Raw genomic sequence first — 16,311 nt, forward strand, 5'->3', positions numbered from 1 at the left:
GGACAGAAAAACATGATACAAAGAAGGAACATGTGAAGAACAAAACAGGGGAAAAATTTTCTGGGAAATTTTGCTTGTACTCCAAGATTTGTATAGAAAAGCATGAATAAAACATAACTAAAATGTCATGTATACATATCCTAATCATACTAAACCAAAACAAATCCAAATCTAACACAAAAACTAAAAACAGGATAGTTTTTTCCGAAAATATCCCTGGGTCAAACATGTCCTTGATTTTGATCATTCCAACAGATGCAATGAAAGGAGGTAACATTTATAAAGTAAGGATACACGGTGACAAAGAGATATAAACTGAATTGGCTGAGATAATTAATGCAACAAACAAAGGATTTGGTTTTCTTTTCAGTTGTCTTCTTTAGAAATCACAGTGGAATTCACGCTTGATTGTTTATGGGTTTTTTCTGATAACGAAAGAAAGCCTAGAGCTGTATAATATAATTGATGAAAATAAGTCTAAGTTTGGATGATCTGGTGTTCATCAAACAAAGTGGATATTGAGGAAAGCTCTTTAGTTCTTTGTTATTCTAGTCTCGCTAAATCAAATAACACTGAACTAACAAAGAAGCCACGACCAACATGAAATCAAATAACAAAAGCTAATGAAACAAGAGAGAAGACGATTACTTACCTCAGATCGACGAATGTTTCATGAATAAATGTATCTTGTAGCCTTCGATTTCGATGCCTATAGAGTTCCTTTGGTAGCAGTTCCTCTCGTAAGGTATTGATAGGGTTTAGTGTTGGCTAAATCGTTCGTCTATAGATTTTAGAATCATTGATTTTGGGTATTGATTATAGTCTCGTTAATTTCTCAATTTCATTTGATTCAGTTATATGATCCATAATCCCATATGCACGCTTATGTTTTCTTCTCTTTTCTTTTTTCTTTTTTTTGTTCAGTTTTTATATGATTTTAATAAATACATGGACTTTGAAAATTGTTTATATAATTTTTCTAAATTAGTTAGTTTATGAATTGATTAAAATTTGAAACTTAAACTTATTGATTCAATAAATTTGATAAAATTTAAAAGTTATTGAATCAAACTTGGCATTCCAAAATTCTTCAATAGGTTCAGGTAATATTATATTTCCGACTTATAAAATGGTTTAGGTAATATCATGTTTCCGATTTATAAAACGAAAATTATACCATAAAATTGAAATATTTTTCTTATTAATTATAGATTACTTTCAATTTTATTCTTTAAATTGAAAAATGCACCATTTCGCCCCACCCAACTATTATTGTCATTTGACCGAACCCGACCATATCAATAACCACTAGTAACCCTATATAAAAAAAAAAAAACTATAGATCAGCCATTGCCAATCCCCCACCACTACCGCCCTTACATACAAACCCACACGAACACCATACCCTATCCTACCATATCCAAAACCCCTAAATACACCCACCCCTAACCACACCTACCCATACTTGCATCTACACTCACACGTACCCAACCCTACACGTCCGTAGACCACCCTACCCTTATATATATATATATATATATATATATATATATATATTCTCGCCTTTACCCTATATACCCCATGTGTACCCCAACCCCCACCCCTACCAAACTAATGAAAGTATGTTGCTATTCACCCTCCTCTCTGCAATGTATGGGCTCCAAATCGAAAACTATTCACCAAAACGAATAGTATCATACCATCCCTTGCTATGGGTAGTAAAATTTGTGACTGATTCATCAGTCTTTAATATATCATATATGTGATTAAGTAACATGTCTCAAGTACTAAATTTCGGTGCGTAAGGATTTTCCCTCCAACGTCAAAAATATGTATTTTATCCTAGACAAAACTTCAGTCCCTAATAATTTTCCTTCCAAATACTATTTGTGGCTGATTCATCAATCTCTGATATATGGCATCTATGACTAACTACTCAGTCTTAGATACTAAAATACAATTATTTATAAGTGTTCATTTGAATGTCAAATAGTACAATTCCATTAGGGATTGAAATTTAGTCTTTAGAGAGTTTCTCATTCAAAGGAACAATCGATACACTTTTCTATTAGGGAATGAAATTCAGTCCCAAATAACTTTCCATCCTAAGTCAAAATTGGTGATAGCCTATTCGAGACTAAAATTCAGTCCCCAATGTGTTTCCCACCAAACCTAAACTAGCGCAAAAGTTTTCATTTGAATGTCAAATAGTACGAGTCCATTAGGGATTGAAATTTAGTCTTTAGAAAGTTTCTAATTAAAATGAACAATTGATACACTTGTATCGGTGACTGAAATTCAGTCCCTAATAAGTTCCTTACACAATCAAAACTGTCACAAGTCTATCAAGGACTGAAATTCAGTCCCAAATAGCTTTCCGTCCAGAGTCAAAATTTGTGATAGCCTATTCGAGACTAAAATTCAGTCCCCAATGTGTTTCCCACCAAACCTAAACCGACGCAAACTAATTAAGGACTGGGTTTTAGTCTCTAATAGGTTTCATCAGTCTCTAATGAATCATACATTAAAATCAGTCCTAGATAATATCAAAGACTAATTCGTCGGTCCCAGATACATGGTATACATGACTGATTAATCAGTCTCTGATATGTTAGTCACAGATGCCCCTTTTTCTTGTAGTGACATAGTATGTATAGTAAACACAACCATTACATTACATATGAATATTTACATTTATTTGAAAGTGGAGAAATACATAGTTTATATATACATCAGTATAACAAAAGTATAGAAGAGACTTCTATATGCACCGTCTTCTCCAAAAGTAAGCGAGATACGTGTCTAACGTGAACCTGAGAATACAAGCAGTTTTAAAAATATCAGCATAAAGCTGGTGAGTTCATAAGCGGTTGAGTTCTGGTAAAAGAAAACGTTCCTTTTGATTTCATGAAAAGTTGTTATCCAATAAAATCCCATATTTTCTTATAAAAGAAGTTGATTAATCATTTGTTAAATAGCCTGTTTATGAAAAGTTAAGTTATCCCAGGAAAAACCCATATTTTCCTTCAAAGTCAATGGTTGGTTATCGATCCGGAAATGAAGTGTAAAAGTATCTACCATACTTGTATCGTTAGGTGCAGTTTCCTTGAAAGTTCGGTAACTCTCGATGAGGTACATTAGTTTTAATACACACATAAATCTAATAAGTAGGTAGTGAACTACTTCCTAAGGGTATTGCTGATACCCTCTAGTAATCAAAACAATTATTACTTTGAGGTTAGTTCACTAGGTTCATTATTACTAAAAGTAAATCTCCATTATCTAAGTTGCGAGTTCTATAACCATACAATAAACTAGATATGGCTTGTAACGAGGGCCATTATCATTTTATGACTTTGTCACCCATGGACCTGTCGGTCCCACTGTAGCTAGCAGCAAGGTGCGGGGTAGTCAGTCCCGTATAGATCTATAAACACAAGTCACGTTCTCCCTCCAAGAGATTCTGGTTACAGGGTCGGTCCTCCACTCTCGTATCTATGGGGAGTGTTACCGAGGACTTGTCTCCAATCTTAAGAATAACGAATTTACAAGTAATAATATGGAAAATCCCGTTTTATGATTGGCGTGAATCCTTTGTAAAATTATGAGATATAATATAACACATAACCTTTTATGATGATATTCACAAGTTCCTTGTTTTGGTTTTGAAAACTAACTCTACAAGTTAATATCTTAGTCGGTTGGTAAAACGGTTTTTCAATGTTAAAAGCATGCTAAACATGTAAGTATTTCATAAGAAATAATAAGTTTTGAGCACAAGTTCCCTTGTACTTTTTCTTGTATTCCCCCTAAAAACATGAAAACTCGGAAAAAGGTAGGGGTATGAACTCACCTGACGTGGGTGTGTCGGGTTAAGACACTAGGTGCCAATTTAGGACTTGAACACACGCGAGGTTCCTAGGTAACATGAAGTGATACATAATTGTATCTAATTAGTCATTAAACCACTAATTAAGCAAGTAAATACACTCTAATGCGAGGAAACACTTTATTTCAAGTGTTAGGAATGGTACGGGTTGCATCTAAGGAGTGTATGGCCTCGTTAAGGAGTTTATTCTTCAAGTGTAGGCCCTTAGGGGTGTTTACGGTTTCAAGACCAAATCCCCATGAGTTTACGGCCGTAAACTCATGGGAGTGGTGTTATTGGGTGCTCAAAGGTCTTATTCTTCACAGATAAAGGTCCTAGGGTTGAATCAAAGGTCATGGAAGTGTTTGGGGCTTGAAATGGACCCTTTATGCAGTTTATGGTTTCTGAACCACTCCTTGGGGAGTTACGGTCGTAAACACATGAGTTTATAGCCGTAAACTCATGTTTGTCCATTTTTCATGTGTTTTGGTGTTTGTAGGTTAAGCATGCAAAGTTCAAGACCCAAATATAAGCCATACAAGGTGTTAAGGGCACTTAAACACCATTTGGAGGTGTTTATGGTTTTGGGAGATCCCCAAACTGTAAAATCATGTTTACCCCCTTCAATTCATGTTTTGGGGTTCTTATATCATTCATGCAAGTTTCTAGGTCATAAGCCAAGCATTGGAAAGGTTTTGGAAGGGTTTTGGGGCATAAAACCCCCTCTTTTAGGGTGTTTACGGTTTTGGGATGTTCCCAAACCATAAACACATGTTCTTGAGGTTTTTGGATGATTAAATCACGAATTTGCAAATATGTTAAGCTAAACAACAAGCTAGGAAGGTTAACTTACAGTTGTGAAGCTTGAAGGGGCGTTTCTAGATCGAATCCCGAGTTGTAGAGAGAGAGTAGAGAGAGAAAGCTCTAAGGTGTGTGAAAAGGTTCAAATGGAGACCACTCAACCCTTATATAGGGTTGAGTTCACAGCCAGGTGGGGATCCACCCAATCCCGATATTAAACGGAGTTTAATATTGTACCCGACTAAATGGCCGTAACCCAACTTAGTCGTGAACTAGAAATGTTTCCGAAAGAATTCGAGGGTATTACACGTGATTTTATTGCTTTTAGACGCATATGAAAATACAACAATAACCCAAAGGGATTTACTTAACTCAAAATCTAACGGAAATTTTTTAATAAAAATAAATTTTATTAACGGAAGTAGGTTACATTGACGGAATAAATTTCGGGTTGTCACACTGCCATTGCTTCCAAGTTGTTATGCAACCAATTAAGAACTCTAAGAACTCATATGCAAAGCCAACTTTAACTAGAATGGTCACAAAATATGTCAACACGATAGGTTGTAAACCTCAAGTCGTGTGCTAGTGAAGAACTTCAGTTTTATTCTTGATTAGTTCTTTTCAAGACCTTTAAGACTCTCACTGTCCTCTTGACATATAAGACTTTCTTGTCAGATACTTAAGAGATAGTGTGGATTCTAATCAAGACAAACATTTCACACAATTGGCCTTAGTTGGTCTTTGTTTTATCCAAAACATCAAAATTTACCAATTTCAATATGTACAAGAGTAGAAAACTTTTACTCTTACATTTAACAAGTGTTTTAAACCTTCTTTAAGACATGTCACTCAAGTTACAATCATAGAGTATAACTCTAAGAATTGTTTTTGTAACGAAGTATGAATCATCTTCTTGATTTAACCACTTCAACAATTCATGACTCCTCTTCTTAGCCATAAGAATGCACTAAGATGTCCTTAGAAGACCAATTGTGATATGGTTTCTTAATCATCAAGATGATCACAAAACATGATACTAAAGTACTCTCCCATCTTTTCAAATTTGAGAACTTTTATCTTTCTACCTAATTTGACTCTTCTTATTCGTTCTGCCTTACATTGAAACTTTTCCAATGTTTCAGAATTATACTTAAACGTGTAAGTATAACCATATTTACTGAGCTATAGTAAATTATGACGAATAGTCTTATCGATCTTTTGTGGTGGACTTAGCTAGTGCACAAGAATGTGTACTCGATCCCTTAGTCCTTTACTTGACTCACACATCCATGTGAACAAGTAGTTAGTCTTAATTTTTTCCAATGCTTGAAAGATCTCATCCATCATGCTATACAACTTGCATGATTCCAAGTTTCTATCCAACTGAAACTTGGGTGACGAGAATCTTTCCTTATTTGGTAAATTTAGACATTACCACAACTGAGAGAATCAAATTTACTTTCCAATATTGCTATATGTGGAATCTTATACGCAACAATTATCCACAAACGCTGTAAGGATACATAAAATAAATAAAATCAAAATTTCCTTTTATTTTAAAACTTTGCGGAAAAACTATCCTTACAGTGCAAAAGCACATGAAAGCTTTGTTGTTATCTATTCCTATGCAATATATCATAACTCCTAAGAAGTAGCTCAAGATCCCGATCTTTAAACTATGCAATAGAAATTCATCTACGCGATCAGATTCATCATATTCTTTCTTTAAGTTTCTTCACTTTTTCTTTGATTCTTAAAATATCAACATGTGACCCGGTCACATCATGTATCAAGAATCTCAAAATAGAAACTTAGCAGAGTTAGATAGTGGACTTTACCTGAAGTAGAGTCAAACTTATTGACTTTAACATCCTTAGGTAAATTTGGCAGCTTTGCAACCAATACCCTTTCTTTGGCAATGGACCCTTGATAACGGGACTATCTCAGACTTAGCCTCTCTCTTTACCATTTGGTCAACCAAGTTGACTATGGCCGACCCATTTCTATTAGGAAGAGAGAGCTTTACTGGATATACAATGTCATTGTTGTCAATGTCCATAAAGTTTTAGGAAGTTGATCTTAGCAAATAGATAAGATCATTATGGGTCTTGTCATAGTCTCTTTCATAGGAGTCCCAAAGGAACTCACTATGTGACTTAGAAAGTAGTTGAGCCACCAACTTTCTCAAGACTTTGACATCCAACTCTCCCGGCTTGTAAATATATGACTATATCTCCAAGATGTGATCACACATAGACCTTTGCTTGCCAATAAGGCTTGAGTGACATTAAACTTTTCAAGAACTTGTGGGTTAGGGAGAATAATTGGAGGAGGTGAAAGAAGTATGATTTCCATGGGACATCATCTTCATTTAGGAAAGCTTGTTTCAATAGATTTGGGAAGATGATAAATGTCTAAACCAGACATCTTTTTGGGAGATATTCAAGATAGTTGATTTAAAGTCCTTAATATAACACCCAATATGAAATATTAAGGCTAGGACCCAACACAATACTTTTATAACTTGGAAGAGGGATGTCGTAATCCAAGCTATAAAATATTTGAAAGTAGGTGAATGACGATTCACCAATTTCCACCAAGATAAATGAAATGTATTATTAGGTTTTAATTGGATTTGAAACTCCTAGATCTTTTGAGATTCATTGAACTTTTCAATGGCATGTTTCAATCTCGAGTGTGCCCTTCAGGTTTTGTGATTGGGATGCCGAGGATCGCAAAACAAGGTGTGAAGTAACCATGCAAATATACTTGGTACCCTTAATATTTACCCCTTAATCGATGTGTCGGTTAACCACACACGCTCCATCGATACTATGATAAACATTAGGTTACCCTTTGCCTACCTTGTTAAATACGAGTTAGTGTGCTGGTTAACCACACACGCTCCACTAACCGACTTAAACAAAGTTCAAAGTGTAATTTCATGGATTAGCACCTTATTCAATTTTTCCTAAGTAACTAAGATTGGGTATTTATAGAAGGTTTAGTTACTTAGTATTTATCATTAATACTTTTAATGAAGGGAGAATTATAGTCCTTGTCCCACCCGTTCGGCTAACGACCCTCCACCGGTCAAGGAAGCGGTGGGTGAGAGTGGACACCCATTAAACTGCCATTTTATAGGCAGTAACCTTATACCCCCCTTATAGATCGGCTTCGTGAATGAGGCCTACTAACAGTAAGACTGACTTTACTCTTAAACATAAATATAAGTATTATTAACTTATAATATTATAAAGTATAAGGGTTGAATTTTAACTTTTAAAATTCTAAGGGCTAACTTGGAATTAAAGTATTCATAAGTGAAAACTTTTCAAATTCCAAAACTTGAGGGCAAGTTTTGAAACTATTCAAAACTAATTAATTCCCACAACTTATGTGTTTAAAGTAGTTTTAATCCAAAAACTCTTCAAGTTCCATAACTTGAGGACAAGTTATGGAAGACTTAAACTAATAAAAGAATGTAACTTTTCTTTATTTTGTAACTTATGGAATTAATTAAGGTTACACATTTTATTACTTAATGAAGTGACTCTTGAACCTCCATAACTTGAGGACAAGACTCTTCATTTTTTGTAACCATTGCCAACTTTTATGAGTTTTATGAAACTTAAATGTGACATTTCATGTAACTTGAGGACAAGTTACACAAACACATTTTAGAATCATCTCTTAGATTAAAATGGATTGAAAATAGATAATCAATTAACTTATCTATTAATCTAAGCAACTCATATGAACAAAGATAATTCACATCAAACTTTTTCATGTAATTAGCATAACTTTTAAACTAATACAGAACATGAATCTATTGACAATTATCTTTGAAATTGGATTAGCATGAACATTACCACATCAAAAACAAGTTTACAAGTTCAAAAACAGCTTAGGGTAATGTTCCTAGTACAATTCCAGCCAAGAAACACGAAGATATGCTGTCTGGAGGCCAAACTCGTCGAGTTCTTCATGGAACTCGTCGAGTTCATGCTCTAATACATGAACTCGTCGAGTTTTCTACTTGAACTCGTCGAGTTTTATGGTCTGGGCAGATTCAACTTTGAAAAAACACATTTGCATCAAGTATAAGAGAAAGCAAGCCTAGGCTCTAATACCACTATTGGGTTTAGAACATTCTAACACTCCTAAGTGTACATGCAACCCTAAATACCTTGGATCTATGTTTTCTCTATTATACATGAAAATATGAACTTTCCAAGGTATTCATCCTAACTAGCATAATAACATTGATTTAAATGAATATATCAAGTTAGAATTACATACCTCTTTGATGTAAATTGTCTTCATGAAGCTTGAGTGCCTAGTGCCCCAAGTGTGACACCTCAAATGGTTCACACAACACCAAATACACATGGAATGACTTGAGAGAAATCCACACTTCATGAAAATTGGCTAGCCCTTTCTATTACCCATAGTGGTCGATTTTGTCAACAATAAGATGCTTATATAATTAGGGTTACACCATGTAAACCCTAATTGTCATGGCCTTTCATTTCCATGATCTATTGGTACAAATACACCATGGAGCATCCTATGGGTTTTAGCCCAACTTGATAATCCATGGAGTCTTAGCCCACTATACAAGTATGGATGATTTACACAATCAACCCATATATTTAATTAGTCTTCTTTTGATCACTTAATTAATCCTAGATTAATTCTTGATCAATACTAATTAAATAATCTTATTGATATATTAGAACTTATAATATATTAACCAACCTTAAGTGTTATTTCTCTCATTATAGTCTATCCAAATGCATGATGCGATGCAACCCAAATGGACCATGCCGAGTCGGGTCAAGTCTTACCAGTTATAGTTATGGACTTAGACATTAATCCAACAATTATAACCCAATGCACATGACCCATGACCCATATATGTCATCTATTTGTCATAACATGACTATAACCCAGTGGACAAGAACCATACCTATATGCAATCTATTAGTCGTAACATGACACTATAACCCAATGCAGATGACCCATGAACCATATATTTCCATAAGTGTGGCCCTTCTGGCCTCTAGATCTCGAATAAGCGGGCTTTGCCCGCTTGGCTATCGACTGAGACTATGTCCGTCGCCGATCCCTCTTCTGAGACTTTGCATCCTCTCTGGCCAGAGTCTCCAGCTCAATCTCCCTCTTCCGAGCATTTTACTGAATCTTAGAAAATGCCCGATAGGTCGAGTTCTCCATGATCTCTCGAATATCCCTCCTCAGAATGCTCAAATACCAACTCATACGAGCCTGCTCGGTAGACACGTGCTCATGGCAGAACATCACCCTCCCATGGAACATCCTCGTAATCATTTTCACCGACTTTTTCCTCTGCTTGAGGGACAAAAACTCATGGGCTAACCGTTCCCTCTCCACGGGGGGAACATACACATCTCGGAACATAGCATTAAACCTTTCCCACAACACTGCAGTGAGCTCTGTAGAAGTGAAACTGGCTGTCACAAACTTTCACCAATCTGTCGCTCCCAAGTGAAGCTAATTCAGCGTGAACCGTACCCTCAAATGTTCCGAAAAGGAACAAGTGTAGAAACACCCCTCAATGTCAGAGATCCATCTCATCACGGAAATCGGATCCTGAGTCCCGTCAAACTCTAGTGGCTTCGTGTTGCTGAACTCCTGGTACAGCAACGACTCATCCCCTGGGGCCTGGCAGCAGCGACAGCTGTGGTGGCTGCAGCAGCAGTCGCCTCGGAAACCGCAACGTAACGCTCATCAAATTTCTCGATCAAGGTGGTCTTGATAGACCCAAACATCTCCGGGATGGCCTCTCGGATAGTTGCGGTCATCTCCTCGTAAATCATCCTGCAATTCTATTCGTCACTGGCTCCACTGCTCTCAGGTTTGTGGCGTGTACCCACCATGATGTCTCTGAAACACAACACAAAAATAATCAGAGACTTGCTCGAGTATACCCACACTCGATCATTCCCCCTACTTGCTCCTTAGCATCCCGAGGATTTTTTTACTTGGACTTCTCACCGACCCGGTGCTTCCAGTAGTACGGGCCCAATACTACCTTCCGCACCGCATCTGTAATCACCCCAAGTCCAACTCCTAGGATTCATGATTGCAAGTACTCTATATCTCACCGAACACAGACTACTCTCATAAGCTCATTTCTGCTACATACTCAAACTCAACGTAAATCACAGGTAGCAGTAACTCCTAGGCTAAGGCATCACAAATCAGGCAACTCTAGTCCTAAAATATGAAGTACCTAGACTACTCTCTAGCATGCATAACATATCTCATAATATTTCACACATATCTCATAACACTGAAAGTCAGGGTATTTTGGGAAAATCACCGTTCAGGCGTTGGCTGATTGTACACACGGCTCCTTCTCGTTTTTCTATTAGAATCTCTTACTCGTTTTATAAAAATCGTTTATCTAAAAAAATTCCTCAAATCCTCAGTTTGAGTCCAGACATACCCGAAGGTGCATCCGAATCCCTCAAACCAAGGCTCTGATACCAACTTGTAACGACGTAGTTTTTCAAACCAATTTTTTTTATTTTTAAAACACATAAACTTCAAATATTATATTTCATAAAATCATAAGTGTCTCAAAGTCAACATAATCCACGAAAAAGTCAAAATCCTAGAATCCTCAACATAATCCCGAACAGATGTGCACAATCACGCCGGTTCTTTCCCGCGATCCTCGCAAGTACCTGAAACACATAACACATAACACGGTAAGCCTAAAGCTTAATGAGTTCCCCAAAATACCACGCACAAATAATTAGCCACTCAAGGTTATAGCTCTGGAAGACCCTCTGGTCAGTGTGTCTCAGTGGGACCCTCCAGTCCCACAGCTCGTTGGACCCTCTGGTCCGGTCTAAGTGAGGACCCTCCGGTCTCATAGTTCGTTGGACCCTCCGGTCCGTTCTAAGTATCACATAAAATAACACACAGTTCATATCACACATAATATGCATAAATCAAGTAAACACATAAGACCCTCTGGTCACACATAATTACCACACTAGGTAAAGTATAGCGAGAAGACTCACCTCGTAAGCTAGGTATTAAAATCTCGTGCTCGGAATCCTCGATCTAGCCTCCGCCTATCACAAGGATAATATCTCTAATTAATACTCTCCTCACACTCAACTACACCATTTATAGATCTCTCTTAGACTCTTAGCCCTAGAAATGGGTAAAAGACCATTTTACCCTTCCCTGACCTCCATTACTCAAAATGACCAAACCTTAAAGTCAACTCTAGTCAACTCTAGTCAACAGTCCAAAATTGACCAGACTCGCCGAGTGCACTCGCGCTACTCGTCGAGTCCCATTGATTCTTGACCATCCCATGAAGGTCCAGCTCGTCGAGTTAACCCCTAACTCGCCGAGCTTTCGCATGATCTAGTTCATTGGGACAACCCTAATCTACTCGCCGAGTCGGCTCATCATCTCGACGAGTTCATTCAGACTCAACTTGCATTCAGATGATTTTAAGGCAAGATACTTTCCCAAACTCCAAATCCACACTCTCAGGGCTCATTTGTCATGTAAAGTCGTAGACTTTACGTCCATGCACGGCATTTTGGGCATGAAATGCCAAGAACATGATCTAAATGGGTTCTTTACTCATAAATCTCCCCTAAGGCTGAATAAAGCAGGAACCTTTAGATGCCAGGGACCTTTTAAGGTCCAGATTTGGAGTCCAAGCCTCCTCATGAACCCTAAATCCACAAAGTCCTAAAATATAAAGGAAAGAAGCCCTAATCTTCAAAATGAGAGATCTACTCAAATAACAGAGAAAGGTTTGAACTTGATGCCTCTAACAAAAGCCCTTGGATGTATAATGGCAGATCTAACAACCTTCTTTTGTTCCTTGCTTGAAAACCTTCTTCTTTCCTTGCAAGATACGGCAAAATGCTCAAGATTAGCTTTCTCTCTCTCTCTCTCTCTCTCTCTCTCTCTCTCTATAAGCTCAAGGATCGTTTAGGGTTTCCCTATGGGGAAGGTGGCCGCAAGGGAGGCTAAAGTGCCTTTAAATAGGCCACGTACCTGAGAAATTAGGGTTTCCTACAACAGCGCTGACCCGGTGAGTCGTCCCACCGACTCGTCGAGTCCATTCATTAATCCTCGTCACCAGACGCGAATCTACTCGACGAGTTAAGGCACCAACTCGTCGAGTCACTCCACAAATCTCAAATTAAATGATAAAATAATATACCTGGAAATCTAGATGTTACACGAGAGCATGCATATTGAGAACATCAAAATCTGACTTTGTGAGAGGAAGTTATGATTTTTCGAAGTTTCAGCACAACAGTACGGACATAGAAACCATAATAAAGATTAGTCAATTGTTAGGAAAAACAATCTAAACAAGATTCGAATATCTTATTCATAGGGTTCCATCGGTATAAAGACAACCAAGTACGGATGTCGTATCAGAGGGTTATGATTTTAGATGGGATTTAATAGTCTGAACCTGTTAAAAATAAATTGAAAATTAGCTGATAGAGTCTAAACAAAAGTTGTAGATCTCGTCAATAACTACGCTTGGATATAAAAAAACATAGAAAATAAAGCTAGTATGAAGAAGATATAATTTAAAAACAAAAAACTAAAACTAAAAATACGTGTGTGTGCGATGCGCCTCGACAAGAGGCCCAAAACGCACTGACACTCCACTAGATTTCCGCCACATGTTAGACTCTGCATGGAGCCACACTACCCACCCAACAAAGTTCACAACGCGGACAAACGGGGTGCGCGGAGCGCCTCCTTAGAGTTTGTGTATAAATGCTTATTCCAAACGTTATTCACTCCCCATTCCATTTCCTACTCTCTCTCTCTCTCTGTGTGTGTGTGTGTGTGTGTGTGTGTGTCTCTTTATCTCTCTCTATCTATTTATCTATCTATCTATCTCTCGAGTTTCCCTCTATTTTTGTCCAACATTTTGTCTAGAATTAGGATTTTGGCGAACCCTTGAGGTCCCTATGATCCCGACATCTAGTTGCTAGCGGGTCGGATTTTTGCCAGTACAGTTTCTGAACTTTTGTCTATGAAATCTCTGTAAGTTCAATTACACTCAAATATATATTTTAGTGCAATTATATTCATAGTCGTTGTTATGAATCTATAAATAAGATTTATCAGTGATTCGAAATCATTATACTGATTGATCGACTTACGGTATGATGTCTAGGGTGGATTTAGTGAGGTGTTTAAAGTGAGTTTCTAAACAGTATACTTTGTATACCAAACGGACCCTACCTCAGATGTGATCCTACCTGGTTGTTCCTTACTTGATTGATCTTTATGTAGACGTTGGGATTACTGAGGAAGATAGTCTATCATTACTTGTTAGAAATACAATACTAAGACTTAGTACTATGAACCTTGGTTGCATCAAAAGGAAAAGCCAAGTACCGAAGTGAAGTGCTGCCCGACTTTTCAGTCATCCACTTTAACAAGTGAGTGCATAATTACTTTCATATTACACATAGATATGAACTATTTAGATAATTATATGTGTTACATGCTTATGTTCAAAAAATGTTATGTGTTAGATGAAATATTATAAGATGGTTTTTATACAATATATAGTATATGTATTTTTTTTATCTATAATATATTGGGTAATAATGGGTAATGAGGGAGGAATAAAATAAAGAGGGAGATGGATGATGGGAGATGAAAATAATACTAGAAGGCCTTAACCTACTAGTACTATTTTACTAAGCTATGTAGTCATCTATCAGAGTATAGATACCAACCACCAAACTATTTGATGACAATCCCGTGGAACACAAGAAGCCATGGACTTCGCGCCCATTTGATATCCTCTACTTCTTACGGACACATATTGCGGATAAATCCCTGTAACAGTATTATCCGAAATTATGATTAAAATAGTCCTTAGTTCAAATCCTTATGAATGAAAATAGAAAGAAACCTACTAACATGTATTGCAGATAGATGGCCCTTAGGATAGATCCTTAAGGAAAAATAAATAAGAAAATGGGAATGGGTAATCAGTTTAATTGTTTGATAATCAACATAATAACTATATTATTGTGGGTTGAAAACCCTATGTCTCACCAGGTTTCCCAACCTGACCTACTCAGCTTCTTTGTATCACAGGTACCACTACAAAGGTACATGAATGATGAGAGATTCAAGGTGATGTAAGTTATTAGTCTAAGGATACTGTAACGCCTGTTTATGCTTATTTTTGTATCAATTAGGAGATCCCAAGCTTTTATAAATCAATGTAAATCATTTCTTTAGAAATACATTTACAAGACCAAATTCCCCATTTATAAATGAACTCTGTTTTAAATAAGCATAAATGAAATTTTTATAAATTGCCATAGAAATAAGGATACCACAGTTGATAAATGACTCTAGTGGCAGATCGTTAGGCGACATCACATCAACTGTAATCTGAGAGCTGATTGAGAAATTAGTTATCGAATTGAAGCATTCCAGAAACCAAAAAGAGCAGTATGTCCATCAGCCTAAGGGCATTACAGAAACAAATTCACTTCATCTTGAAGCTCAGATTTCATAACTGAGGAAATTAGTTCTACTGATCATAAAGGAAAAAGGAGTTTCGCTTGCAATAAAATAGTGTGGAATCTTCTTAACAACTGGACACCAAAATGATATGTGTCTGCTACTATAAGAAGGCACTAATATAGTAAAAGTTGTCGGAGGCTATCAACAGAAAAATTTTAATCAACAAAATTTTTATGTCCTTATTTAACTATATATTTTAGGCTATTATCTTAATATATTTTAATAAAATGTTATTTTAATACATATGAAACTTATTATGCTTAAAAATGTTAAATTACAGTTAAAATCGGAGCTGGGAAGAAAAAAGGATGTTGTTGGATAGATTGCCATATCTTTAGTATTTTGATAACTAATAACTCATAATTCTGATTAAGGAGATTCAAGATCTTCTGAAAACTAAACAAAATTTTAGATGACTTTCATGTTGGTGCCAAATAAGTATTTCCAGTTCCCACATGGTGTAAAAGGCATTACCATGACATGGTGGATCAAAAAATCACGAAAAAAACCCGTCTCGATGTATGCTTTCGTGTACATTATAGATTCTAGTTACCGTGACGTGGAAAAAGCAATAACACGTTGTGGTGATACTGAAGCCTATAAATTTAGTTGGAAATAACCCTAATGATATATCTGATAGTTCCATTTTTTTTATGTGAAAATAAACACCCAAGCTACAATTTTGAGAGTCTAGGAAGTGGCCACAGGGCCATTAAGCTGATATGAAGCAAAGATCTGAAGGATTCGAGAGCTGATTCATGACAAGAATCATTTGGTTTGCTTTTATGATCATGATTAGTATTGCATCCGTGTTTCTACTGTGTTTACTTTCTGAATTTAGGTATTAAAACCTTTTTCTTTGTTTGGAATAGATGAGCCTCGATCATATGCGTTCAATTAAAAAAATTGGGTTTTATTAGCTTCTTATTAATTGTCTTTGATTGATCGCATCACCTATCATGTTAAAGTTATGATTTTTATTACCTATTTGTGTGTAATGTGTAGTATAGATAACCAATGTGATTATATTGACT

Source organism: Lactuca sativa, chromosome 4 (assembly GCF_002870075.4).
Source record: "Lactuca sativa cultivar Salinas chromosome 4, Lsat_Salinas_v11, whole genome shotgun sequence".
Classification (NCBI taxonomy): Eukaryota; Viridiplantae; Streptophyta; class Magnoliopsida; order Asterales; family Asteraceae; genus Lactuca; species Lactuca sativa.